Source organism: Octopus bimaculoides, chromosome 6, assembly GCF_046866305.1.
Source record: "Octopus bimaculoides isolate indiv1 chromosome 6, ASM4686630v1, whole genome shotgun sequence".
NCBI classification, from domain to species: Eukaryota; Metazoa; Mollusca; class Cephalopoda; order Octopoda; family Octopodidae; genus Octopus; species Octopus bimaculoides.
In genome coordinates this window covers 53,270,333-53,279,005 of record NC_142933.1, presented here as the reverse complement: position 1 = coordinate 53,279,005, position 8,673 = coordinate 53,270,333, and the positions used below count along the sequence as shown (strand labels likewise).

Here is an 8,673-nt window from a genome sequence, read left to right as displayed (position 1 = left end):
GTTAACTTTTTCTGTTTGTTGTCTATCCACATCTAATAGCTATAAGTATGTCAACATAGGCAGAGAGGAGTGTGCTTCATATTAAATGGATATAAGGCGTAGGCATGGCTGTGTGGTAAGAAGTTTACCTCCCAACAACATGGTCCTGGGTTCAGTCCTACTACGTGGCATGTTGGGCAAGTGTCTTCTACAATAGCCTCAGATCGACCAAAACCTTGTGAGTGGATTTAGTAGGTGGAAACTGAAAGACGTTCATCATATATATCTGTGTGAGTGTGTACGTGTGTGTGTATGCGTATGTGTGTGTGTGTGGTGATAACGAACACAGTCATTGTGTCGGTGTTTGTCCCCACCACCACTTGACAACCGGTGTTGGTGTGTTTACGTCCCCGTAACTTAATGGTTCGGCGAAAGAGATCGATAGGATAATTACAAGGCTTAAAAAAAAATAGAGGTCGATTCGTTCGACTAAAATCCTTGGAGGCGGTGCCCCGGCATGGCCACACTCTAATGACTGAAACAAATAAAAGATAAAAGATTCGGTAGGGTTTCCCTGTGGTGGTGAAAATCTTACTGTACTCAACATGAGCTATACAATTAATAGAAGGAAAAAAACTCTCTAGAATTGCTTAGAATTCATCTCATTACTCCAGTACAAAGTCACAATGTAATACAATTCAACACGGAATCGAAACAAGCTCTTTGGTTTAAGCTCAATGTTGTGGGTTTATAAAAGACTGAAACATAAACTAAGAGATTTACGTGTGAAAAAGCACGGCTTTCCCGATGTAGCAGGTGGTGATACTAACTGCAGTACTGCCAGGCAGGGGTTAAATGCTATTTAATTATTAGGTGTTTCATTAAAGATTACAATTTCTGTTCATTGTAGATGTAAATTCTAAAACCTAATCTGTGGGAAAGAAAACAGTTACCAATGAAATTTAAAACGTCCCCCAAAATTTGTTTTAAAAAAACTATAGTCAACAGATAAAACTCAGATTATAAAATTATCAAGTTTTCTCAATAATATAACTACATTTTACTTTCCTGTATTTGTAGACCACAATAATTATTCTTCTCTTGTTCCTCTTGAAAGTGTAAACAGTTTGTAATTATATTTCTCCTTACAGCACCTTCTTTCAAGTCCTTGGTTAATTTTTTTCCCTGGCTTCCACCTTGTGTATTCTATATGATTTTTATTAACAGATTACTTTGCAAGGAATCTACATTTTACAGCCTCTGCTTTTAAAGATTGACACAGTTGATTAGCGAGAATGTTCTTCCTCTGTACGCCTGCGTATGTGGCCAGATAGTTAAAATGGTCATAAAATTGGATAACAAATCATGTTTCCAATTATAAGGTTTATCTTTTGTGTTTTTTAACTTGTACAGTTACTCAAGAATATTTTTATTTTAGAGTTTGGTAAACTGTCTGCTAGAAAATGATAACACTTACATTGATACTCAACATCAGTTAGACTGCTTTTTGCCAGAAAAGATAGAAAAAGAACAGCTAGTGGAATGATACATGTAAAAGATATGCAAAAATCATAAGCTATCTTTGGTTCCATTACTTTTAGTTCAGCAAAAATTCCACCATCAGTAATAGGAAACATTTTTTTTATTACTTAAATATTAAATTCCACTTGAAATTTCTCACAATCAATTTTAAAATTTCCAACACTGATTTCATCATTAACCGAATCGTCAATTAAATGTGCTGTTGCCTTTCCCCTGTATAGACAACGTTGATGTTTTTGTAATGACATTCATTGCTTGGATAAATTTCTCATAATTTAACGTTCTTCAATAATTCATTTTTATAAGAGACTCAAGAGCTTTTTTATATTTTGATGATGTCATTAGATATAGAAGATATAATCTAAAATACCCAAATTGAAATTTAGCATTCAGAAAATTCACTTTCCATGGCACATACTAAAAAAGAGAAGGTTGCATGTACTGGTTTCGCAATTGCTTCATATCATAAACTCCCCTGTGGTCATCAAGTTTGCTAGCTTTCGATTTGAAAATAGAGCCTCACATTATTTCAGTGTCACCGTAATAACTATATCTCAAGAAAGCAACTTTGCTAACCAGTTGACACAACCGTTCCTTAAGTGTGAAGTTCTACTATCTGTTGCTTCTGCGAGAAAAATAAAATATCAAGTATTTTCAAGAAAGCATCCAAATATAAGGGAAATATACTTACAAATGACTAGCACAGAAAAGCGACAATAAAAACAAAGGGTAGCAATTTCTCGATTCCACTTTTAGTGCTCATCAAGTCGCTGAAGAACAGCTAGAGTTTTTAAAGGAAAATTTTTATCTAGCGAAATGATAATATCTAACAGTGCATCTACACCATACTTATTTAAACCAAAGTATTCCGCAATTATAGCTAAAATTTTTGGGCAACTGAAATCTCAGTATTCTCATCATTTATGATAGAAAACTTTTGTGTCTTATCACTATTTTCTACGAAAGGCTCTTCTGTTCTGAATGATATACGAAAGTTTTGCTCTTTTCATTCATGAGTTTTCAACAATCTTACTATCCGGAAATTCTCTCTTCCATACTGTCAGAGAGATGATTAATGCTTACAAAGGGAATGTTATTATCAGTAAAATAGCTAGCAATAAGCAGTTCACTTATAGCTGATTGTCCTTTTCTTCCTTAACTTCTTTTGCATCATAAATTGCATATGAACACTAGATTTAGACACATTAATTAAAACATTTCTTACATTTTATAGAGGTTTTGTTTTTCATTAGCAACATTACAACGTTTGTAGTAGCTAACTTCTTGTCAATTTTTATCCTATTGAAGTTACTCCTTAAATGTAGCATTAGGCAGGAATTGTTCCTTGAATGAGAGCACACACCACTTCCGTTTTGAGGAACTTTCATCTCATTCTTCATTATGCAGAAGGAAAATATATAAATGCAGCAAAGATATACTGACCGAAAAAATTGGATCACTCAATAGTCGATAGGTACAAAACAGCAAACAGCTACTGCACGACAACTGAATATGCATCATACAAAATTCTAATATGTTTAGGTAACGACTAATCTATCAAAAGTTTATTTGAAGATAATTACAAATTTTTGAAGTAATTATAAATATATGTAAACTATTTTCGAAAATTTGAATCATGAAAAAATTTTAACTACTTTCAAAATATAAATACCCTAGGCGTATAACCCGACGTCAAAATTGAACGAAATGCATTGAAATTGGTAAACGTGTGGCTGAAAAGAGGTTGCAGACAATTTGATTGAGAAATCTCATAAAGAATCGGTGTATCGATTTTTCCACTCATCGATTGTTTCTTTTTTTTTTTTTGAGAACTTAAAGCATTCGAATATCCCATAAGTCCTAAGCAACGCCGGCATCAAGTTTGAACAAAATACGTCAAAATTGGTAAAAAATTATGGTTAACAATAAGGTGTAGACAATTTTAGCGGGAAATCCTATAAGGAATCGGTTTATCGATTTTTCATCCTGATTGAAAAGAAAACCCCATAAGGAATCAGTTTATTGATTTTTCACCCCCCAACTAGGACTTAACCGAATACAACACTGCTGATTCAAAAAATCTATATTTATAATTTGAAGTTGGTTTTCATACCCAATCCAATCCTGTAGAATCAGTGTCACGAAGGGAACGCATGGGTTAGGAGAAGAAGTGATCAGGTTGCACATGCCGGCCCTTTCAAACCACCCACCCCAACATTTAACCCACAACCCATTGGCCCATGGGTTGGGGACCCTTCCGGCAAGGAAAATATAAGGCCCAGAAAAGCCCCCAATTCTCTGTGTAAGAAGAGATTATGTTCACATCAAAACTAAGCCTTAACCTAAAGCTAAGCTAATCTAACGAAAGGGGGCTCGGGAGCCTCTGAAAGACAGCGACTAGTCTCGATCTTGACTTAACTCATTCTTGGGGTACTCCGATTTGTGTGTGACTGTAAAACTGAGATCATCATCTCCTTCCAGCTGCACTTGCTTTCACTGGCCACTTGTATCAGCGTGGAACTGACGCACTGCTCCTACAAGTAAATCCATATATTCTCAGCATCATTTCAAGTGTTTCTTCAGAGACTTTACTAAGATACACTAAAATATTTATTGCAAAGCGTCTTTCCAATTATTTCTTCCCCTCCTTACTGCATTCTACAAACTACTTAGTTCTGGCAAGTATTCATTAAAGATTTCCTTAAAAGTGCTCTTACATACATGCGAATAGAGGTTGAATAATAGCAGCAACATTAGCCACAGCAAAAGCAACGTTATCATGCGAGTGCATAGAGATTCGCAAGGGAAATGCATTTTGTTTAATGTAGAACTAGATACATTTCGAATGAAGTGCGACGACTGCATTGCCTTTCATCATATTGTGCTTCAATCTCCACTCACCCGGGACTAAACAGAAAAAGCATAAACGTCCCGAGTAAAGAGCAGTGGATGCATCCGTCTAACGTTCCAGAGCGACACGCTTGCTGTATTTGTCATACTTGTCGTCTGAGTGCGTAAATATGAGGAAATATATTCGGGTTCCTTGAAACAATTAAGCTGTTGTACTTTGCATAATATTTAATATGATCCTTCAACATGTCAAATTCGGGTTATGTTTTAGAATACTTATGTATATATTAAGAAAGGAAAGTGGAAGATTTACGAAGACAAAACGTTTCTTCAAGGAAGTTATGCTTACATTTATTACGCGAAGCGAATAGCGAACGCGAAGTCTCAAATTTAATAGCGCGTTTGTCCAACACACACATTTTACTCACAGACGAAGCCAAGACATCAAGAATGATCACTGAAGTAGGAAGTGGAGAGAATCATAATATTTCGCGTCTATCGAATTAGAACGAATGCAAGCGAGATTGCTAGAAAAACTTGTCAGTAAGATTCAGCAGTCGTACTTATTTAAGACAATTGAACTTCATATCTGGAAACAAGTGCAAGCAGTTAATGACATAGAGGAATAGATATTCTGTAATGAAATGTGCGAAATTGAAGACGGCTTCTCGTCAGTCTTCGGTAGTATAGTGGTGAGTATCCCCGCCTGTCACGCGGCAGACCGGGGTTCGATTCCCCGCCGGGGAGACGTTAACGGTATTTTTATTTCTTCTTTTAACTTTACTGAAGCGAGAAATCTGGCATATATCCCTGACAGACCCGAGTGACTAGCCTCTTTTTGCTTCCAGCGGGCATTTCACATAGGCTACTAGTAAAATCATCGCAAACATACACGTAATCCCATCGAAAGACCCGTGTTCCATAAGATTTCATACTTTCACTACTTTCAAACACATTCAAAACACTGGTCTCTATAAAGCTGAAGTCCTCGCCTCTTGAAACAATTCAGCTGTTGTACTTTGCATAATATTTAATATGATCCTACAACATGTCAATTTCGGTCTATGTTTCAGAAGACTTATGTATATATTAAGAAAGGGAAGCGGAAGATTTACGAAGACAAAACGTTTCTTCAAGGAAGTTTTGCTTACATTTATTACGCGAAGCGAATAGCGAACGCGAAGTCACAAATTCACTAGCGCGTTTGTCCAACGCACACATTTTACTCACAGACGAAGCCAAGTCATCAAGATTGATGACTGAAGTAGGAAGTGGAGAGAATCATAATATTTCGCGTCTATCGAATTAGAACGAATGCAAGCGAGATTGCTAGAAAAACTTGTCAGTAAGATTCAGCAGTCGTACTTATTTAAGACAATTGAACATCATATCTGAAAACAAGTGCAAGCAGTTAATGACATAGCGGAATATATTATCTGTAATGAATGTGCTAAATTGATGACGGTTTCTCGTCAGTCCTCGGTAGTATAGTGGTGAGTATCCCCGCCTGTCACGCGGGAGACCGGGGTTCGATTCCCCGCCGGGGAGACGTTAACGGTATTTTTATTTCTTCTTTTAACTTTACTGAAGCGAGAAATCTGGCATATATCCATGACAGACCCGAGTGACTAGCCTCTTTTTGTTTCCAGCGGGCATTTCACATAGGCTACTAGTAAAATCATCGCAAACATACACGTAATCCCATCGAAAGACCCGTGTTCCATAAGATTTCATACTTTCACTACTTTCAAACACATTCAAAACACTGGTCTCTATAAAGCTGAAGTCCTCGCCTCTTGAAACAATTCAGCTGTTGTACTTTGCATAATATTTAATATGATCCTACAACATGTCAATTTCGGTCTATGTTTCAGAACACTTATGTATATATTAAGAAAGGGAAGCGGAAGATTTACGAAGACAAAACGTTTCTTCAAGGAAGTTTTGCTTACATTTATTACGCGAAGCGAATAGTGAACGCGAAGTCACAAATTCACTAGCGCGTTTGTCCAACGCACACATTTTACTCACAGACGAAGCCAAGTCATCAAGATTGATGACTGAAGTAGGAAGTGGAGAGAATCATAATATTTCGCGTCTATCGAATTAGAACGAATGCAAGCGAGATTGCTAGAAAAACTTGTCAGTAAGATTCAGCAGTCGTACTTATTTAAGACAATTGAACTTCATATCTGGAAACAAGTGCAAGCAGTTAATGACATAGAGGAATAGATATTCTGTAATGAAATGTGCGAAATTGAAGACGGCTTCTCGTCAGTCTTCGGTAGTATAGTGGTGAGTATCCCCGCCTGTCACGCGGCAGACCGGGGTTCGATTCCCCGCCGGGGAGACGTTAACGGTATTTTTATTTCTTCTTTTAACTTTACTGAAGCGAGAAATCTGGCATATATCCCTGACAGACCCGAGTGACTAGCCTCTTTTTGCTTCCAGCGGGCATTTCACATAGGCTACTAGTAAAATCATCGCAAACATACACGTAATCCCATCGAAAGACCCGTGTTCCATAAGATTTCATACTTTCACTACTTTCAAACACATTCAAAACACTGGTCTCTATAAAGCTGAAGTCCTCGCCTCTTGAAACAATTCAGCTGTTGTACTTTGCATAATATTTAATATGATCCTACAACATGTCAATTTCGGTCTATGTTTCAGAAGACTTATGTATATATTAAGAAAGGGAAGCGGAAGATTTACGAAGACAAAACGTTTCTTCAAGGAAGTTTTGCTTACATTTATTACGCGAAGCGAATAGCGAACGCGAAGTCACAAATTCACTAGCGCGTTTGTCCAACGCACACATTTTACTCACAGACGAAGCCAAGTCATCAAGATTGATGACTGAAGTAGGAAGTGGAGAGAATCATAATATTTCGCGTCTATCGAATTAGAACGAATGCAAGCGAGATTGCTAGAAAAACTTGTCAGTAAGATTCAGCAGTCGTACTTATTTAAGACAATTGAACATCATATCTGAAAACAAGTGCAAGCAGTTAATGACATAGCGGAATATATTATCTGTAATGAATGTGCTAAATTGATGACGGTTTCTCGTCAGTCCTCGGTAGTATAGTGGTGAGTATCCCCGCCTGTCACGCGGGAGACCGGGGTTCGATTCCCCGCCGGGGAGACGTTAACGGTATTTTTATTTCTTTTAACTTTACTGAAGCGAGAAATCTGGCATATATCCCTGACAGGCCCGAGTGACTATCCTCTTTTTGCTTCCAGCGGGCATTTCACATCGACTACTAGTAAAATCATCGCAAACATACACGTAATCCCATCGAAAGACCCGTGTTCCATAAGATATCATGCTTTCACTACTTTCAAACACATTCAAAACACTGGTCTCCATAAAGCTGAAGTCCTCGCCTCTTGAAACAATTCAGCTGTTGTACTTTGCATAATATTTAATATGATCCTACAACATGTCAATTTCGGTCTATGTTTTAGAACACTTATGTATATATTAAGAAAGGGAAGCGGAAGATTTACGAAGACAAAACGTTTCTTCAAGGAAGTTTTGCTTACATTTATTACGCGAAGCGAATAGCGAACGCGAAGTCACAAATTCACTAGCGCGTTTGTCCAACGCACACATTTTACTTCATATTTACTACAATTGAACTTCATATCTGAAAACAAGTGCAAGCAGTTAATGACATAGCGGAATATATTATCTGTAATAAAAGTGCTAAATTGATGACGGCTTCTCGACAGTCCTCGGTAGTATAGAGGTGAGTTTCCCCGCCTGTCACGCAGGAGAACGGGGTTCGATTCCCCGCCGGGGAGACGTTAACGGTTTTTTTACTTCTACTTTTAACTTTACTGAAGCGAGAAATCTGGCATATATCCCTGACAGACCCGAGTGACTAGCCTCTTTTTGCTTCCAGCGGGCATTTCACATAGACTACTAGCAAAATCATCGCAAACATACACGTAATCCCATCGAAAGACCCGTGTTCAATAAGATTTCATACTTTCACTACTTTCAAACACATTCAAAACACTGGTCTCTATAAAGCTGAAGTCCTCGCCTCTTGAAACAATTCAGCTGTTGTACTTTGCATAATATTTAATATGATCCTACAACATGTCAATGTCGGTCTATGTTTCAGAACACTTATGTATATATTAAGAAAGGGAAGCGGAAGATTTACGAAGACAAAACGTTTCTTCAAGGAAGTTTTGCTTACATTTATTACGCGAAGCGAATAGCGAACGCGAAGTCACAAGTTCACTAGCGCGTTTGTCAAACGCATACATTTTACTCTCAGACGA

General features: G+C 37.4%; 2 non-coding genes across 2 annotated transcripts; both read left to right on the top strand.

Moving 5' to 3' along the window:
* Window positions 1–5,847: 5,847 nt before the first annotated feature.
* Window positions 5,848–5,919, top strand: Trnad-guc (transfer RNA aspartic acid (anticodon GUC)). The gene has a single exon. It is a non-coding gene; the product is annotated as a tRNA-Asp (tRNA).
* Window positions 5,920–7,450: 1,531 nt separating this feature from the next.
* Trnad-guc (transfer RNA aspartic acid (anticodon GUC)) lies at window positions 7,451–7,522 on the top strand. The gene has a single exon. It is a non-coding gene; the product is annotated as a tRNA-Asp (tRNA).
* The last annotated feature ends 1,151 nt before the right edge of the window (window positions 7,523–8,673 follow it).